At 45.1% G+C, this 19,460-nt stretch overlaps 1 long non-coding RNA gene across 4 annotated transcripts; it reads left to right on the top strand.

Annotated features, from left to right (window-relative positions):
- Positions 1 to 301: 301 nt before the first annotated feature.
- On the top strand, positions 302 to 5,615 carry LOC144579756 (uncharacterized). Of its 4 annotated transcripts, XR_013528099.1 has the most exons (4): positions 302 to 517; positions 622 to 1,059; positions 2,250 to 3,878; positions 4,840 to 5,615. It is a non-coding gene; the product is annotated as an uncharacterized LOC144579756 (long non-coding RNA). The 4 variants fall into 4 exon arrangements; XR_013528100.1 differs by lacking the exon at positions 2,250 to 3,878; XR_013528098.1 differs by lacking the exon at positions 2,250 to 3,878 and having other exon boundaries at positions 4,812 to 5,615.
- Positions 5,616 to 19,460: the final 13,845 nt, after the last annotated feature.

Raw genomic sequence — 19,460 nt, 5'->3', positions numbered from 1 at the left:
CAGCCGCCCTCCCGCCCGCCCGCCACACGCGCCGCCGCCGCCGCCACCTCCTCCCTCCTCCGCCCTCCCACCCGCGCCCCTCCCCGCCCGCTCCAGCCTCAGCCTAGCAGCAGCAGCGGCAGCAGCAGCGAGCGCGCCGCGGGCCGAGCGCATGCCTCCCTCCCTCCTTCGTCGGGGTGGGGCCCCATTGTCCCGCCCCGTCGCGGCGGGAGGCCTGGGCGGCGGAGCCCCGCCCTTTCCCGCCGACCCCCACCCCTGATTATCTGGGGGACCCCGGATCGCCTGGGCTGCCACCGCCCCCGTTGCAGCCAGGCAGTGCGCTAGGCGGCAGCGGAGCCCGGCTCCCGGAGCTCCCGTGGGCGTTGGGGCTTCCCCTGGATGGGGCGTGACGGGGGGCAGTGGGGGGAAGAAGAGTAGGGGAGGAAGGACTAGCGGGTGGTCTCCTCCAAACATTGGCTCTTTGGTTGCAGCTTTATGAATTTCCCTAACCCGCTACCCCTGCTTCTGGGCTTCAGAGGTAAAATCCAAGTTGTTGGGTTGGACATGCCTGGCGCACCGCGAACGCACCCGCTCTGTGGTAGCGAAGCTTGTGACCCTCTTCCCTCTGGTTCGTGATTCAAGGTGGATGCCGCGGCCCTCGCTCGCCCAGTCCTTGAATAGCACCTCCACCAGCCTGAGTGGGCAGAAGGCTGAAGAAAATGCAGTCAGAATCCTCGGTTCCTGCTTTGCTCCCGACTTGCACCCAGGCCAGTCATTCCTTTTCTCCACCAAATTTCCAGTCATTCAACCAATGTCTAACCCGCCCCCCCCCGCCCCCCCGCCATGAACTTCCCAGGCGAAGGGCAGTGATCTCTATCCTGAAGATATGAGGTCTCTACACTTGTGAGACCCGCGTCCTAGTCGGTGGAAGACAATGAAAAGACAAATTTTAACTGCAGAATTTCCAATATTTGTAAATACTATGTGGTAAGAAAATAGAGTGCTGTGCTATAGTGACTGGGGGAGCGTCTCTAAACTCGCTGGTCGCGGAAGGCCTCATCTTGGAGAAGACCCTTCGAGGTGAGATCCCAATGACAAACTGGGAACAACTATGTAAATGTCCAGAGAGCCCTCCAAGCAGTGGAACAGCAGGTGCAGAGAGGAAGGGTGTCTTGAGCTTAATGAGAGGAGAGTAAAGTGAGGCCACAGTTACGCAAAGGCTAGACCTTGGAAGCCACTGACTAAGGACAGGAGCCTCCTGCCCTTCCTCCATGGCCACCGCCATCGGAGAAGCCTCCATTCATGTTGCCCCGTGGCACCTGGTGCTCCTTTCCTTCCTACTTTCTCACCTCATCTCTGTCAGCTGGGGTGGAGGGGAGAGGCTGTGAACAAGGCCAAGAATCTATCCCTGGTGTATAAGAAAAGAGGCCTGCAAGAACACCAGCTCTGGATTTGCCTGGAGAAGTTGGCCAAGGAGAGCATAAGAGACAGGGAAGGGGGGAAGAGGGGGAGGGGGAAGTGGGGAAGGGGGGAAGGAGGAAGCAAAGGGAGTACAAACGCATGGGCTGGGGCAGGGGAGGAGTCAGAGAACCACCACGCTATAGAATGACTGTTAAAGGGGAAAACCTCCAAAAGGGTCCCCAAATCGAGAAGGGAGGAGTTTCCAGAGGAAGTTAAACTATAAGACGGCAATCATTAAAATACTGGGATAGGTACAAAAATAAACTCTCAGTGCAACAGAATTGTTTGTCCAGAAACAGCCTCTAGTATGGGAACTTAAACAGGAAGAGTCATGACTAGAACCCCAGAGAAAAAGGCTGCTCGTTGATTGATGGGTTTTGTGAGGATTGTATGAAATTGCACGTGGAAACGTGGCAGCTGCACAGTAGGACCCCCATACGTTTATGATTAGATTAACCCTCGGCAGTGAGTTGGAGTAAGTAACCAGTCGGGGCAGTCTCTGGAAAGGAGAAAAAGCCCAAGGAAAAGGGAATTGCTTGGATTAGAATATCTCCAAGTGGGAGGTGGGCACCGCAAAGCCTTCTCCAGCCCACGTGTTAGCCCTGCTATGCACAACACGCCAAACCCACCTGTATTCTTCCTGTCCTAGTCCCATCCCAGCTAACCAGGAAACAGTCTTCCCCTTTACCTATGAGCACCTTTTCCAAAGTTGCTCTTCTCTCTCAGTTTCTTCCTGTTTTGTTCCTTCATTACATTTATGTACATTCTGTTTACTTGTTTACTGTTAGCTTTTTTTTTTTTTTTTTTAGACGGAGTTTCGCTCTTGTTACCCAGGCTGGAGTGCAATGGCGCAATCTCGGCTCACCACAACCTCCGCTTCCTGAGTTCGGGCAATTCTGCCTCAGCCTCCTGAGTAGCTGGGATTACAGGCACGCGACACCACGCCCAGCTAATTGTTTGGATTTTTAGTAGAGACAGGTTTCACCATGTTGACCAGGATGGTCTCAATCTCTTGACCTCGTGATCCACCTGCCTCGGCCTCCCAAAGTGCTGTGTTTACTGGTATCTTTCTAAAGAATAGCAGGGACTAAGCATCCTCGTTTCAAATCCTGGAAGCATGTCTATCCTATCACAGGCTCTCAATCTGTGTTTACAGCATGAATAAAGGATGAATCAGTGAATGAAGAGAGTAAAGCTCCCAGCACAATGCCTGGCACACAAGCATTCGATGTGTGTTTGTGGGTGATATGTTCGTTTTGTTTCATCTCAACTTTGTGAAAGTCTTTATACTTAGGAAGTCTTCCTGCTCCTTTATGCTCCTTGCAACTTAAGAACCATGATAAAAACATTTTGACGGTATTTAAAATAAAAAGTTTCACTAGATAAACATTAAAAAAAAGAATATGGGTCAAGGAATGTGGAAAGAAGACTTGAGAATTTATTATTGTGCAATTAATCAAAAGTTCAGATTCCCAGAATGACAGTTGGGATTCTCAGGTACATGAAGAGTCAAATATTACAATTTAAGATAAGATGCGTGCCGGGCTCGGTGGCTCACGCCTATAATCCCAGCACTTTGGGAGGCTGAGGTGGGTGGATCACAAGGTCAAGAGATCGAGACCATCCTGGTCAACATGGTGAAACCCCATCTATACTAAAAATACAAAAATTAGCTGGGCATGGTGGCACGTGCCTACAGTCCCAGCTACTTGGGAGGCTGAGGCAGGAGAATTGCCTGAACCCAGGAGGCGGAGGTTCCGGTGAGCCGAGATCGTGCCATTGCACTCCAGCCTTGGTAACAAGAGCGAAACTCCGTCTCAAAAAAAAAAAAAAAAAAAAAAAAAGATGCAAGGGCTTTTTTCATGTCTCCCATTAAAGATGCGGTTAAGTCAATAACAAATTCATAAGTGAGCCAATTAAACTCACTGATAGGGAAACTGCCAGGTACTTCAGTCTAGGAAATGGTGTTGCTTCGATGGTTTTATAATCCAATAGCAAGCAGTGTTTAGATTTCTAATGGGGTCTTTGGAAACATCATGAAAAGCAGGGTGTGCACTGAGTATCGTTTGAGCAACTGTATAATAACAGCGCTCCACAGCACAGGTTTCAGTGAAAGGAAATCCAACATCCTATATCCCATTGGAAGGAAACTTCTCTGAGGGCTAAAGTCCCTGAAAGCCTCAGGCTGTAGCTGAACATGGCACCAAAGCAAAGAATTAGTGACACAGTATCAGTGAGGACAACAATGAGGCATTCCCCTTCTGGCTTTGAGCCCCAGCTAGAAGTGTTGCATTGAAAACCCAGCCGCCGGCTTCCCCTCCTCCATGCTTTAGCTTTCATTTTTGCATTTCTCTTTAGCTGGTCTTCATCTGCCTGTACAGGTGAAAAGTCCAGGTAAACTTTCTCTCCCTTGCAGGTGAGGCACTTCCTGGGAATGAGTAAGTAAAAAGAGACAAAAGGGCTTTCTCTGAGCCTACAAATACTACCTTCCTCTACAAGTACTACCTTCCAGGGTTGTAAGCATCTAGTAATGAGGTGATATTCCAGTGGTGGTTATTATGGCTGTCATTGAATGAGTAGGACTCAGTCTCAGGTTCACAGGCATATGCAGATGGTGGTCCTGCCCGCCTCTCTCACTCTGTTCCCCAAACACATTAAATAATTTCTTTAGGCCAATTTTTAATTCACTTTTATTATTTGTTACACAAGAAATGCAAAGTAATTGTTAGGAAATTATGAAATGTAAATCAGCCAGAAGGCAACAGTAATCATCTTGTTACCCAGAAATACCCTCTGTGAATATTCTGATCCTGACTACTGCTAACAGGACTGCAGCATGTCTGACCTGCAAACGATGGAGATGCTCAGCCCCCAGTGGGGCACCTTCCCTAGGGGACCAGTCAGCCACCTCGTGGCAAGTTGATTACATTAGACCTTCTAATCATGTGCAGGAGCAGACATGTGCCATTCTTGGAATAGACTCATATCCTGGGTACAGAATTGCCTTTCCAGCCCTCAACGCTTCTGACAACAACACCATCCATGCACTTAGGAATGCCTTATTCGCCGTCAAATAAGTCCACATGAAACTACTTCTGATGAAATAATTTGTCCCCAAAATGCTTACTCTGGACCTGGCTCTAAATCTACCTCTGGGCGGAGCCAGTGAGACAGGTCTTTGTAGCCAAAAAGAGCACCCTTTGCTTGTTTGGAGGAGACAGGACAAGCTCCAATTCTGGGTCTAGAAACAACCTGGGCCAAAAGGATATATGTTTGGGAACAATGGATCCCATTACTACCCTAGATATATTTTTATTCTTGAAAACCTAATCTCAGCAAATTTAAGAATTTGCCCTCTTCCCTTCCTCCAGGTCTTCCTTTTGTCTTCCCCTTTCCTAGGATTCATATCACTGTACACTAGGACAGAGGAACTCTTGCTTCCTTAGAGGTGAGAAGCCTTCCCAGGAACGAAGGAGAAGAAGCTAAGGAACACCCCTGCACATGTCACTCAGCAGCGGCAGGCAGAATAGCATTCAGCGTTTAGATCATCCTGGCTCTGCGACTTCGAGCTTAGTGATCTCAAGCAAGTTGCCGGACTCATATCTCGCCTGTTTCCTCAGTGATATAATGAGACAATGTTTCTTACCCTCCCTGCCTCAGACTTGGTCTGAGTATCATTCCTTCCAGGGTCCACGTTGAGGTAGGGCTGTAGGGCGTTGCAGCCTGTGATATACTGTGCGCATTGACTACATTACCGGAAGGCATCTGACACAGCATCATGGCAGGCACTCAAGTCATGCATGATGGAGAATGAATGAGCTCCAAGCCAAATGGCGCTCACCTTCACTCCAGATGGCAGTGATTAAGGGGCTTAGATTGTTCTCAGTTGGAAAAGTATTTCTTTTTCTTCCTCACATTTGCAATTTTAACGTTAACCTTTAAATTAATTTTGCATGTTTCTTAATGCCACTTTTGCCTTTTTTCTTTTAAATAATTATGTTGGGTAAAATATTCAATTTATCTACTTAATGAATTCATTCATTCATCCTTCCAGTGAGCATTCACTGATTGCCTGTTTTAGGTGTTGCTCTCCATCTACGAGAAACAGAAGGAAAAATAATTCTACATTTAGTTGCAAAGACGAGCTAATAAAATGCAAAACAATTTACTCATCTTTCCGTGGTCATTGCTGCCAATGACCTGACTCATGATAGATGCTTATTACTCTAATAACATTTATTGAGTGCTTACTGTACACTTGGCACTGGGCTGAGCGCTATAGATTATCTCATTTAATCCTCACGACACAGTTATGAAATAGGCATTACGGCTATTGCTCTTTATATCAAGCATGATGAAAATTATACTTCGATTAAGTACTGCACCCAACGTTACATGACTAAGAAATGACAGCCCCAAGATTCAGGCTCAGGTGATCTAACTCCGGAGTCTAACATTTAACCACTACAGTGTATTATTTCTTGAGAATGCTGTTCCAGGTGGCAGGCTCAGCGTAGGTAAAGGCTTGGAGGTAAGACAGAGAGTGGAGTTTCCAGGAAAAGTGGTTGTGATGGTTGGAGGCAAGCATGGATAGAACAGAGGCCACATGGGGAAGGCTTTCATACACATACCAGGCTTATAAACTTGGGGGTCATGAGTTACTTTAAGCATAAACTGACCTAGTCCCAGGTGGTTCCACAAAGGGCTTTCTGACAACTCTGTAAAGGAGAGGTGGGAAGTGAGAAAAATCAATTCAATCAGAGCAATTACAAGGCAGAGCCCAGCTGAGAGATGTTGAGGCAGATCTTGGAGAAGAGGGGCTGGCTGCAAGAGGTATTTAGAAAAGGATATTGCCAAGAATTGGTACCTAAAAAACGCGGGACTGGGCCATGGGTCACTTTACATTTTAGAGGCAGAAACAACCTCCCCACCATGTCCCAGCCTCTCACCATCCCGACTGTGGGCTCCCTGCTAAGTGGAGCATCCTCCCCACAATGTCCCAGCCTCTCACCATCCCGACTGTGGGCTCCCTGCTAAGTTGAGCAACCTCCCCACAATGTCCCAGCCTCTCACCATCCCGACTGTGGGCTCCCTGCTAAGTTGAGCAACCTCCCCACAATGTCCCAGCCTCTCACCATCCCGACTGTGGGCTCCCTGCTAAGTGGAGCATCCTCCCCACAATGTCCCAGCCTCTCACCATCCGGATTGTGGGCTCCCTGCTAAGTTGAGCATCCTCTTCTGGCTCCAGTAATTGGCTCCCTGGGCAGTCTGTTCCTTTCTTTCCAGCAAATGACACTTCTTCTCTTGGGGTCCTGATTGTTAAAACACCCAGTTCGCCCATGTCATTTACATATCCCAATTATCCACTGCCATTTTCTCACTAATGAGCCCATGTGTCTGCGTTTAGAAGCGTCTGACCCAGAGTCTACTTGCTCAAGGGGGCTGGAGGCAGCAGCCATAGACGCTATTCTCAGTGCCTTCAGACAAAAAGGATGGGGCCGTTTTTCTTTCCTCCCTCTCTTAGGGCTTGACTGACTCTCTAGACAGCAGACCTTAAGCTTCATTACCCCACCCCACAGACACCACGATGCTCAGTGTACCTTGGGTACAAGAAGAAAAGCACCATGTCAACTGGAGAAGCACTCTGTTTCTCCTGAAATCATAAAGGGCTCATTGTGCCCTTAGGCACAGGTGCAGATCCTAATAAAGCCAAGACCTTCTTACTCTCCATCTCAGCTGACGTTTGTGTGCTAAGCCCCTGGCCAGGAGGTGATGCTGTCCACGCAGGACATGATGGTGAATAGGGAGAGTTCAGGCTTTTGAGACTACCCACCCTGGGTAGGAGCCCTGTCCCTGAAAAATGCGAAGTGTTTGACCCTGCGCAGGTTTAATAACCAGTCATGGCCTCACCTGAAAAGTATGAATAATAATAATCACCTTGAAAGGATGTGTCAGGATGAAGGGAGTTAACATCTGTCAAATTTTAGCATGAAAAGGCATTCAATTCGTATGCACTGATATAATATGAATGGTACCATATTCATGGCTACTATTACATCCAGATGAGAAGAGAACTTCTGGGTATGAAGCCCGAAGTTGCTCTACCTTCTGTGACAGTGACCCACATTTTATATCACAACCCAGTCCACATGATAGAATACACGTATCACTAACTGAAATGATATTTTCCGTTCCATATGGTATAAAATGCTGACTGCAAGCTGTATTCATTTGATAGTACTGCCGTAACAAAATACCACAGACCGGGTGGCTGAAACCATAGAACGTTACTTTCTCAGGGTTCTAGATGCTGGAAGTCTGAGATCAAGGCACGGGTAGGCTTGGTCTTCCCCGAGTCTTCTCTCCCTGGCTTGCAGATGGCCGACGTCATGCTGTATCTTGACATGGTTCTTCCTCCATGTGCAAGGCCCCTAGGCTCACCTAGTGTGTCCAAATGTCTTCTTATAAGGACCAGTCAGATGGGTTAGTTCCCATCCTAATGGTCTCATTTCAACTTGGTTACCTCTGTAAAGGCCCTATCTACAAATATGGTCACATTCTGAGGTCCTGGGTGTTAGGGCTTCGGTGTATGAATTTTGAGGAGCCGTAATTCAGCCTATCACATGAACACACTACAGTGACTTCACATTTCACTGAGGGCTCATGAATCTAGCCTAGAAAGTGTTAATCCAGTTCAATCTTAGCCAAGCTGTTTGGTTTCTGCCTAAATATCTCCATCATGTGGGGCTCATTGCCTCCCAAGAAATCACATGGCTAGACCCAGTACTAAGCATCTTCTTTACCTCATTTAGTTGGCATAGCTGCCCACTGAAGTTGGTGTTACACAAATATACATTCAAGAATGTGTGTGGCTGAGCACAGTGGCTCGCACCTATAATCCTAGCACTTTCGGAGGCCAATGCAGGTGGGTTGCCTGAGCTCAGGAGTTCGAGACCAGTCTGGGCAACATGATGGAAACCTGTCTCTACTGAAATACAAAAAATTAGCCGGGCGTGGTGGCATGTGTCTGTAATCCCAGCTACTTGGGAGGCTGAGACAGGAGAATTGCTTGAACCTGGGAGGCAGAGGTTGTGCTATTGCACTGCACTCTGGGTGACAAAGCATCTCAAAAAAAAAAAAAAAAAAAAGAATGTGTGCGGATTTCCCAGAGTCAGAGAACAATGTCCCAACAGAGATTCAAACTCAGATTTTTCTCCAAAGCCCAGAATATAGTGTCTTCATTAGCAGAAAGTGCTTCATGCTGAAATAAAATTCTTCCCAAGTAATGTGAATATCAAAAACCGAATAAAATTCAGGTGTTTCATAGGAGGCCTGTGATTCCGGAAGCTTTTGGTGTTTGAAGACCTAGGTTTCCATTCCAGCTTCAGCACTTTCTAAGTGGGCTTGGGGAAGCGACAGCAGTTCTCTTGTACTTGGTTTTCTTCTCTGGAAATGCATGAAGGAACTAAATAACATCTACCTCTTGTGCCCATGGTGAGTTTCAAAGCTAACTGTAGAGACACAAAGCGCTGAGGATCTCTATCTCTATCTCTGTCTCAGTCTCTGTCTATGTCTCAGTCTACTGAGGTCATTGCTGAATCCCAGCTAGTTCCTTGGGCTATATTCTCATTGCTGCCTGACCAATTATTAATCTCTCTGAACTTCATTTTCTATTATGATGATTATCCTTGTATTATATATTATCCGCATAATAATGACTTTCTTAAAAGATTATTGAAAGATGAGATAATTTAATTCATGTAGGACACTGCATTATTTAGAATTGTCTCGACTTTTCTTTTGATGCTCCAAACTGATCAAGAAAAAACAATGAAAAAAATACCTTCTCTTCCTCAGAGGAAGAACAGATAAGTCTCTTTGATATTGAGTTAAGGCTCCTGTTAAATTTTCTGAGACCACCCCAAACAGGTTTTATGAATGCAAGTCCCAGCCATAGTTTACAAGCCTCCTGTCTGCGGGAACCAGGCAGGAACTTGAGTCACCAAGCTTATGTAAAGCGCTATGCACAGAATCTACCACAAGAGGGAGGAATTCATAAATGGCAGCGGCAAGTATGATTGCCATGATAATGAAAAAGAGGAACAGGAAGAACAAATGGAATTAAGAGAAAGAGGAAGATGCTCTTAAGCTCCAATTCTGGGGAATCAGTGCTCCCTCAGACTGACTGCTCCCCTTCGCCTAGACCCCTGTTCTAGGGCAGGATCCCTGTGCTATTATTGTGGACTTCTCATCCTGATCTCAGACTTTATGGGCAATGCCCCAAGTGGTTTTCAACCTAAACTGGAAATCCTCATTTTTCTTCTTTGGTTGTTTACCATAAAGTGCTTTCACTATAAATTGTGGCAAAAAAAACCCAATCCATTAAAATATCACGTATCATCTATTGACTGCATGTAAAAACTACAGCTGTCATCTTCTTTTAAAACTAAAGTATTTCCTCAAGTTCTTTGAGTAAATAAATGCTCCAGATGAATATTCCATAATTTTTCATTCTCTCAAAACATGGTTCTGAAAAACCAAAGGGCTAGATGTGCCCTATTTAAGAAACATGTTCCATCACCAACTTTTATCCAGCACTCATTAAACGCACGAGGTAAGAGTCAAATATCTCAATGAAATCCTTCATGCTATTGGTAGATTATGTCAGAAAGCCAAGCATCAATGTGAGTTCATTTCCAAAAGTACTTTTGGATGGCCGGCCATATTTTCTTTCACTTTTAGAAAAGGGGTAAATGATCCCAACAGGATATCTGTATGTAAAAGTTGCTCCTCTGTGTTAACGCAGCGTCTCTGTGTCCAGATGTGTGGTGGGATTTTTTGCTTTATTTGTTTGTTTTTGCATCTCTTGGCACATCAGAACATCAGATGTGAACATCAGAAGAATAATGACTCTTCAGCGAATATGCACTCCCATGCATCCATGAGAGGACTGTGCTTCCCACTAATGTGGGCTGCTTCCCATAACTTGCTCTGACCAGTGAAATACGGACAGAACTGAAAATGTGCCACCTCCAAGCACAGGCATTCAGAGGCATCACATGCTCATGCTGTTTCTCTGGAAGTCCTGACCTCCACTAGGGAGAAGAGCATGCCCCAAGCAACTACTGCCCCCTCCAGCCTGGATCCCAGAATGAGATGCGGGGAGGAGAGCTACTTCACTGTCCCACAGATCTGTGAGCAAAATCAATGCCTATGGTGGAAAGGTATTGAAATTTTCACCTTTATATATATATATGGAAAATTCAGAAATTGGCAAAGAGATCATTTAGAGTTCTTTCAGGGGATGGCCAAGATCCCTCAAGGAATCATTCATTCTATAGGTATCTGCACCTTTGACTGTCTTTCTATTAAATCTATTTACAATTCTGTAAGGATAAAAGTTAACTTATAGAAAACTGAGAGCAATGCCAATGAGTTTTGTCCAGTCAAGATGCAACTGTTTCGTGCCATGCAGAAAAGATAACTCTAAATGTTACATGTTATGGTGTTTTGAATGTTAATCTATTTTGTATATTTTAGCAAATCTATTTCAACATTTCTAGTTACCTATATATCTTTCCATTCTACAAAAATTTCCTGTGAATTGGTCTTAGCACACACTGATTTGCTCATTACTGGATGAGTTGGATAAAACTTTTTAACATGTATTCATTTTACATACACATGAGAGCTATGTATTTAACTTATAAAATAAATGTTAGCGTTTAGAAGCAGAGGCTTACAGATGGGGGTTCTAGTCTAGTTTCAGTCATCACTGACTGAGCAACTTAAAGAGGCCTTCAGTGTCCTTATCTGAGAAGTGAGGATTTGGGACAGAAAGTTTCTTTATTTACTTCTAAAGGTCTTGTTGCATAGGGAGAGAGAGTATTCTAAACCCATTTACAGATAGAAATGCTGAAAGTTAGTAAGGTTTAAGATTTTCTCAAAGTCACAGAATACCTCTGCCTCCCACATTAGTTCAACAACTGCTGGACTGCACAGCAAATGGGTCTCGGGCTGCACAAAAGAAAAGCTTTCATGAGCTCATGCTCAGGTTCTTGCTTAAAGAAAAGAACAGTTTGTGGCATCTCACAGAGCGAACTTGCATCTCGGCTTTGCTAGTTAGTAACTGTTTAACCCTGGGCAAATTGCTGAATATCTCCAAACCTCAGTTTTATGATCTATAATACAGATATATAAAAATGTGTACTTTATAATGTGGCCTAAAATGACAAAATAAATGTATAGCAGCCAATACAGTACTTGGTGCATGGGGGGAGTGCTATAAACGCCAGCTTGCCTTCCATCTCCTTCCGCAGCGTCAGAGCCAATCCAGCACGAAGTTTAAGGCTCTGCTACTTTCTAGCTGTGACTCTGAGCAGGTTAGCAGGTGCCTGTGCCTTCCTTCTATTCTATGCAAAACGGAGATAGGAGTGCTACCTCTTCATACCGGTCTGAAAATTTCACAGGACAACATCCAGGACTGCTGAACACAAGAACCACAACGGAGGCGCTAAATCCATTGTTTTTTAATCATTAATTGATAATTTGTTAAAAGTCAGGCAGAGCTGAGGTCAGAGATTGGAACTTAAGGATCTTTGTGTGAAATTTTGAACAGAAACTGCCTTAAAACCTGGACTAACATCAACAACATATAGATTTGGGAAGCCCGATTCTCAGCTGAAGGAAGCAGAATTACATGATAAAAGAGCTCCTGCTTAATAAAAAATTATGTGAACCCTAATTTCTAAAAATATTGATGGGGGTATTATCTATTTATATGCAATTCTGAAAGACTTATATCCATCTTAATGGCTGGAAATGTCCTTCAAATTTTCCATCTGCCCTGGAATATGTCTAATGTGATAACAAACAGGAAATTGACTGGGCTGAGGGACATGCAGTTCTGTTTTGTACCATAAAATATATGAGGCTGCTGACATTGCATATTAATTAGCTGATCCTTTCCTTTCCAAATTAAGAGCCCAGTTGTGTATTACTCGCATGGATGTAAAGCTTCACTCTGTGGTTTTGGATGCCTGGAGATCTCATTCACTAAATATTTTTGGAGCACTTAGTATTTTTTAGGATCTTCCAGCCTTGGCAAGGAATGAGGTAAGACATGACTGAAACCATGGAAAATCTCTCACCATCTAGGAAGATGATGGGGGGAGGACAAGGCAAGAGTAAAAGTGATAGCAGTAAATCACTTCAGAAACATCCAGGCTTTTCCAGAGCATCCAGTGTGTTTTATCTTGTAGTCGTTGGGAATCTTGTGAGCTTCATGTTTTTCTCTTTGTTTTGGCCAGAAGGCTAAGGGCTGATTTTCTCTGCTTTCCTGTTTCTATGTATGTGTTTTAAAACTCTTATTATTCATTTATTTATTTAATAAATAGTTATTGTACAACTAGTATATGCCAGGTACTCTACTAGGTGCCAGAAAGACAGCAATAAACAAAACAGGCAAAGATTACTGCACTTAGAAAGCTTATAATCAGGGTTGAGCTCAGCAGCCAATACCTGTAATCCTAGCACTTTGGGAGGCTGAGAAGAAAAGACCACTTGAGCCCAGGAGTTCAAGGCTGCACTGAGCTATGACTGTGCTGCTGCACTCCACTCTGGATGACAGTGCAAGACCTATCTCAGAGAGTGAGAGAGAGCAAGTGAGAGAGAGAGAGAGAGACAGAGAGTGAGAGAGAGAGAGAGAGAGAAAGAGAGGAAAGCTTATATTTAAGTAAGGAAGATCAACAATAAACACAACAGAGAAGTAAATAAGATTTTACTTGGGCTGAGCGTGCTGACTCACACCTGTAATCTCAGCACTGAGGCTGAGGCGGGTGGATCGCCTGAGGTCAGGAGTTCAAGACCAGCCTGGCCAACATGGAGAAACGCTGTCACTACTAAAAATACAAAAATTAGACAGATGTGGTGACACATGCCTGTAGCCCCAGCTACTAAGGAGGCTGAGGCAGGAGACAGGAGAATTGCTTTAACTGGGAGGTGGAAGTTGCAGTGAGGTGAGATTGCACCAGTGTACTCCACCCTGGGTGACAGAGTGAGACTCTGTCAAAAAAAAAAGATTTTACTTGATGTTCCAGTTACTTATAGCCATGTAACTAACCTCCCCAGTCTTACTCGTGCAAAGAAAAACTGCCTTCTTTGGGTTAGCAATTCTAACAGGGCACGGGGGAAGGATCTCTCTCTGTTGTTTGATGTTTGGGCTTCAGCTGTAAAGACTGCCAGTGACTCCAATGGATAGGGCTGGATCAGGACGGGCAAGAGGATCCACTTCTAACACGACACAGCTTCTTCGCCAGAAATGGTTGGATACTGGGCTCAGCTGAGATGGCCACCCAGAAAGCCAACATGATGTGGCCCGTCCAGGATGGTCATGTCAGGATAGTGGGGCTTCTTGTGTAGAGGCCAAGTGTCCAGTAATTTAGGCAGAAGCTGTACAGTCTCTCAGGAACTAGTCTCAAAGTCACCTCGCATCATTTACAATGCGTGCCATTGGTTGAAGGAGTCAAAGCTCACTGAGATTCAGGAAGATGGAAAACAGACTCGATGGAAATGTCTCAAACTATTTGTGAATCAATTTTAAAACCAGCACATGACTTTGGGATCAATTCCCATTATCACGAGGAAGGGCTCCAGATTTAGAGTCAATCACACCAGGAGTTGAACAGCAGCTCATGCTTGTGCTCTTATTTGGCAAGCATCACTGTGTGCTGATGGTGGGTCCATCACTGCGCCAGGCGCTGGGGGTACCACATTGAGGTAGACACACTTTCTCCCCTCTACTCAGAAATGCAAAGTGGCTAAATACCCAATCATAAACATGCTGTTTGACAAATATGGTGGCGGAGAACACACAGGGGACAATGGAGCCAAATGACAGGAGAAGTTAGTTGAGTGAATTTAAGAAAATTATTCAGCGTTTCTCTGCCACTAATGTCTTTATTTGTATAATAAAGCTGACGAGACCTGCCTTATAAGGCTGGTGTAAGGAAGAGATGAGACAAGTAATCTACAGCAGCTCCCGGTCAGTCACTTCCCACCATCCAGTTGAGGTCTGTGCATGCCACTTTTCACTCTCTGACATTTTCCTAGTTTGTTTGCTTGCTTATTATCTGAACTCACCAAAGTAGAATATAAGATATATATAGTCTATTATTCAGGCTACTGTATAGAAAATAAACTCGTCTCTGTCTAGAAACCCTTCCCTTCAGATATTTTGTGTTCAACTCTTTCCCCATTTATCAAAAAAAGCACTAAATATGCTGCCTAGCCATTCTATTTAAAATTGCATCCTAGAACCTTCTCTATAACTGCTGGCTTCCCATGCTCTTCTACTTTTCTTTTTCGAATAGCACTTAAAACCTCTAACATATTCTACATATGCTTTAGACTTATTTGTTTATCTTCTCTCTCACCCTGCTAGAATGTAAATTCCATTAGGGCAGGAATCTTCGTTTTTTTCACTAATGCATCACAAGTGCCTATAACCATATCATACCCTTCTCTTAATGGAACAAGTGAATCCATTGGGAAAAGGTAGGGCATTGGGTGAGAAGGGTGGGAAGGAGTCCTTTGTAAGACGGGATAGTTTGTATTTTTATTCCAAAATAAGGCAAACAGTGTAGACTTTTATGAGAAGGTATGACATGAACTAAATGACGTTTCTGTGTTATTCTGGCTGCTGTATAGAGAGTAGAATAGAAGAGGTCAAGATTGGATAGAAGGAGATGAATTAGGGGCTGCTTCCGGTGTCTGCAGAGAGGGGGGTGGCTTGGATCAAGGTGATGATCCTGGAGATGAAGAGAAATGGGCAGCGTTCAGATGTGCTTATACATGGAAGGAAGAACTGACCAGACATGCTGAGGGACTGAACAACAGAGTGAGTAAGAGAAGGAAATTGGGGCGAACTCCCAGGTTTTTGGTTTGAATAACATGGCATGACATAATGTCATTTACTGATATGAGTCAAGACTAAGGACGAAGCAGAAAGTATGTGTGTGTGCATGTTTGTGTTGCTGTGGGTGTGTGTGGAGTGTGTGTGGAGTGGTGTGTGTGTATTGTGTGTGTTGTGCGTTTTGTGTGTGTGGAGTGTGGTTGTGTGCATGCAGTATTGGGTGTCTGCATAGTGTGTATGTGTGCAGTGGTGTGTATGTGTAGTGTGTGTGTTTTGTGTATTCTGTATTTTGTGTGTGTGTGGTAGGTTCTTTGTGTGTGTACAGTATTGGATGTGTGTGTAGTAAGAAGTGTGTAGTGTGGGATGTGTGTGCACAGTGGTGTATATATGTAGTGTGTGCTGTATTTTGTTTTTTTTGTGTGGTGTGGTTCTGTATGTGTTTTTGTATGTGCAGTATTGGGTGTGTGTGCAGCAAGGTGTGTGTAGTGTGTACGTGTGTAATGTGTACAGTAGTGTGTGCAGTGGTGTGTATGTAGTGTGGGGGGTGTGTGCAGTGGTGTGTATGTAGTGTGGGGTGTGTGTGCAGTGGTGTGTATGTAGTGTGGGGTGTGTGTGCATGTGGTGTGTATGTAGTGTGGGGTGTGTGTGCAGTGGTGTGTATGTAGTGTGGGGTGTGTGTGCATGTGGTGTGTATGTAGTGTGGGGTGTGTGTGCAGTGGTGTGTATGTAGTGTGGGGTGTGTGTGCATGTGGTGTGTATGTAGTGTGGGGTGTGTGTGCATGTGGTGTGTATGTAGTGTGGGGTGTGTGTGCAGTGGTGTGTATGTAGTGGGGGCGTGTGCAGTGGTGTGTATGTAGTGGGGGTGTGTGTGCATGTGGTGTGTATGTAGTGTGGGGTGTGTGCAGTGGTGTGTATGTAGTGGGGGTGTGTGCAGTGGTGTGTATGTAGTGTGGGGTGTGTGCAGTGGTGTGTATGTAGTGGGGGTGTGTGCAGTGGTGTGTATGTAGTGGGGGTGTGTGTGCAGTGGTGTGTATGTAGTGTGGGGTGTGTGCAGTGGTGTGTATGTAGTGTGGGGTGCGTGTGCAGTGGTGTGTATGTAGTGTGGGGTGCGTGTGCAGTGGTGTGTATGTAGTGTGGGGTGTGTGTGCAGTGGTGTGTATGTAGTGTGGGGTGTGTGTGCAGTGGTGTGTATGTAGTGTGGGGGGTGTGTGCAGTGGTGTGTATGTAGTGTGGGGGGTGTGTGCAGTGGTGTGTATGTAGTGGGGGTGTGTGTGCAGTGGTGTGTATGTAGTGTGGGGGGTGTGTGCAGTGGTGTGTTGTGTGGGGGTGTGTGTGCAGTGGTGTGTATGTAGTGTGGGGTGTGTGCAGTGGTGTGTATGTAGTGGGGGTGTGTGTGCAGTGGTGTGTATGTAGTGTGGGGTGTGTGCAGTGGTGTGTATGTAGTGGGGGTGTGTGTGCAGTGGTGTGTATGTAGTGTGGGGTGTGTGCAGTGGTGTGTATGTAGTGGGGGTGTGTGTGCAGTGGTGTGTATGTAGTGTGGGGTGTGTGCAGTGGTGTGTATGTAGTGGGGGTGTGTGCAGTGGTGTGTATGTAGTGGGGGTGTGTGCAGTGGTGTGTATGTAGTGTGGGGTGTGTGTGCAGTGGTGTGTTGTGTGGAGGTGTGTTGCAGTGAAGTGTGTGTGTAGTGTGTGTGTGGTATGGGATGTGTATGTGTGCAGTGTGTGTTTGTGGTATGGTAATGTGTGTGGGGGGTGTGTGTATGGTATGGGATGTGTGTGCAGTGTGTGGGGGGTATGGTAGTGTGGTGGGGTATGTATGTGTGCAGTGGTATGTGTGAGTAGTGTGTGTATGTGTAGTATTAGGGGTGTGTGCAGTAATGTGTGTATCTGTAGTGTAGCATGTCAATGAGTGTAGTGCAGTGTGTATGTATGGGTGTGTGATATTGGCATTGTGGGGGTAACAATTAAGATTTTTTTCTTGGCTTTGTTCATTGTGAGATGAATATTAGACTGAGGAAGTATTCTCCATCTAGAATCCACCCTAAGGGGATAATCGTAAGTGATCACCAAGATTCAAAGAGGTTCTTTATTGCCTTACCATATTTGTAAGTCAAAGACTGGAACCTACCACAGGGTCCAGCCGTATGAGAGCAGTGCAGTCAATCCCAGGTCTTCTGTATGACAGGGAGCTGGCCATCCTTCAAAGTGCTGCTTACTAAGATGATAATGAGACTGGAAAATTCTCATTAAATAATCAAATGGCTGGGTAAGTGCTTACTGCAGGATGTATTCATGTTAGAAGAGAAATATCTACAAAACACACTCATGGTAAACTCTGTAAATCATGAAAATGTGAACTGAAAGAAATCTCAAGGTCATCATTTCAAAATGCATGCTGTAGTTGAGCAAAAGAAAAAAATCAGTGAAGACTAAAAGGCTGGCAAAGTCCTTGTTTAAGCTGTGACATTTGATCCTATTAGTGGGAAAAGACCTGAACGAGAAGGACCCGTGTCCTAGCTCCTGGTTTTGTTGCTGTTGCTTTGCTGGGTGACCTTGGAGACATCATTGAATGTCTTGGCCTGGCTTTTTCACTGTTAAATAAGACAGTTGGTAATTCCTTCCTTTTCAGTTTCCATGGTTTAGATGCCATTGACTCTTCCTTATATCAGGGAGTTTTTCAACGGCAAAGAGTGGTGGAGTTCATTTCTTCCAGCCCACTCATAATTTGGCTTACACGCAGAAGGCAGGAGACTTTCCCAAGGGCACACACGCTTCTGTAAATACCAGTTCATGGACTTCAGCAGAAGCAGCAGAAGCAGAGGAAGTGAAAATGACCACTGGAAGAAAAACTGGTGACAGAAAAACAAAATCAATCAGCCTTTATCTTTAAAAAATCAACTATGACTTTAATTGATTTCAGATAAAAATATCTGTAGCTCTATGAGATCATTAGATCACTGAAAGTCATGCTTACAGAGTATTAGTCACTGCGAAGAAAACATGAGGCTTTTGCCAGAGTTTTGCCTCTCGCTTCTAGTCCTGTCCCCACGGCTAGTCCATTCTCTGCAAAGTGGACCCAAAGCAATTTTCCAAAAACGAAAATGTCATTCTGTCACACACACCCCTGACCCCTGAGACATCTGCACTTGAAATGGTTCAAGGGTTATCATTTTCTGGGAGATAAAGACTGAGGTCCCCAGACTTGACCCCACCCACCTCCTCCAGTTTCTTCCCTTGCTGTTCTCCTTCCTGCCCTCCTGGTCCATGTCTGTTTGCTCTTAAATAAGTACGGCTGTTTCTAAACCTTCTGGTCTTTGCCGATGCTCTCCTTTTGTCCTTGATCGGCTCTCCCTCACCTGGAGCACCAGGAAAACACCTACTCATCTTTCCAGAATCAGCCGAGCATCATCTCCTACAGGAAGACCTTTTCCGACCTTTGCTGCTTTTGTCCTTTGTAACTGATTACCCGGGGCTCCACACAGGCTGCTATCCTACCTGATGGAACATTTCATTGCATTTAATTCTTTACTTTCTTAGCCTCTGCCCCTTGTAGGCTAAAAGCGTCTTGGAAACAAGAAATATGTTATTTCATCTTGGTACCCCCAGTACGTGTGATGGCACTGTCATTCATTCATTTGATAAAAATTCTCTTAAGTCTTTGCTAAGTTCCCTGCATTGCAGTAGGCAGGGTAGACATCTGGCAGAGACTGTGTAGCAGAATAGCAGAGACTGCACTTGTTTATCTAGTTCCCTTTCTTCCATGGTGGTAGATTTTTAAATCTGGGTACATGGACACCCAATTAAAGGTTATATTTTCCAGCCCCTCTTGCAGTTTTGGGATCATACGAACAAGTTCAAGCTAATGGGATGTGAGTGGAAGTGATATGTGCACCTTCTGGGTCTTGATCTTAAAGGGGAAGTGAGCCCTTCCTTTTATTTTCCCTTTTCCTGCTGGTCTGAATATGCCTGCGACAGTGGGAGCTGCAGCAGCCCTTTTGGATCATGAGAGAGAAGCTACAAGTTGAGGGTGGCAGAACAAGTTAAAAGTAGGCTAATTTCCCCTCATCATCAAGCCTTCACACCATCCCTGAACTGTGTCTAAACCTACA

The sequence above is a fragment of the Callithrix jacchus genome, chromosome 16, assembly GCF_049354715.1.
Source record: "Callithrix jacchus isolate 240 chromosome 16, calJac240_pri, whole genome shotgun sequence".
Classification (NCBI taxonomy): Eukaryota; Metazoa; Chordata; class Mammalia; order Primates; family Cebidae; genus Callithrix; species Callithrix jacchus.
This window is presented reverse-complemented; position numbering and strand designations above follow the sequence as displayed.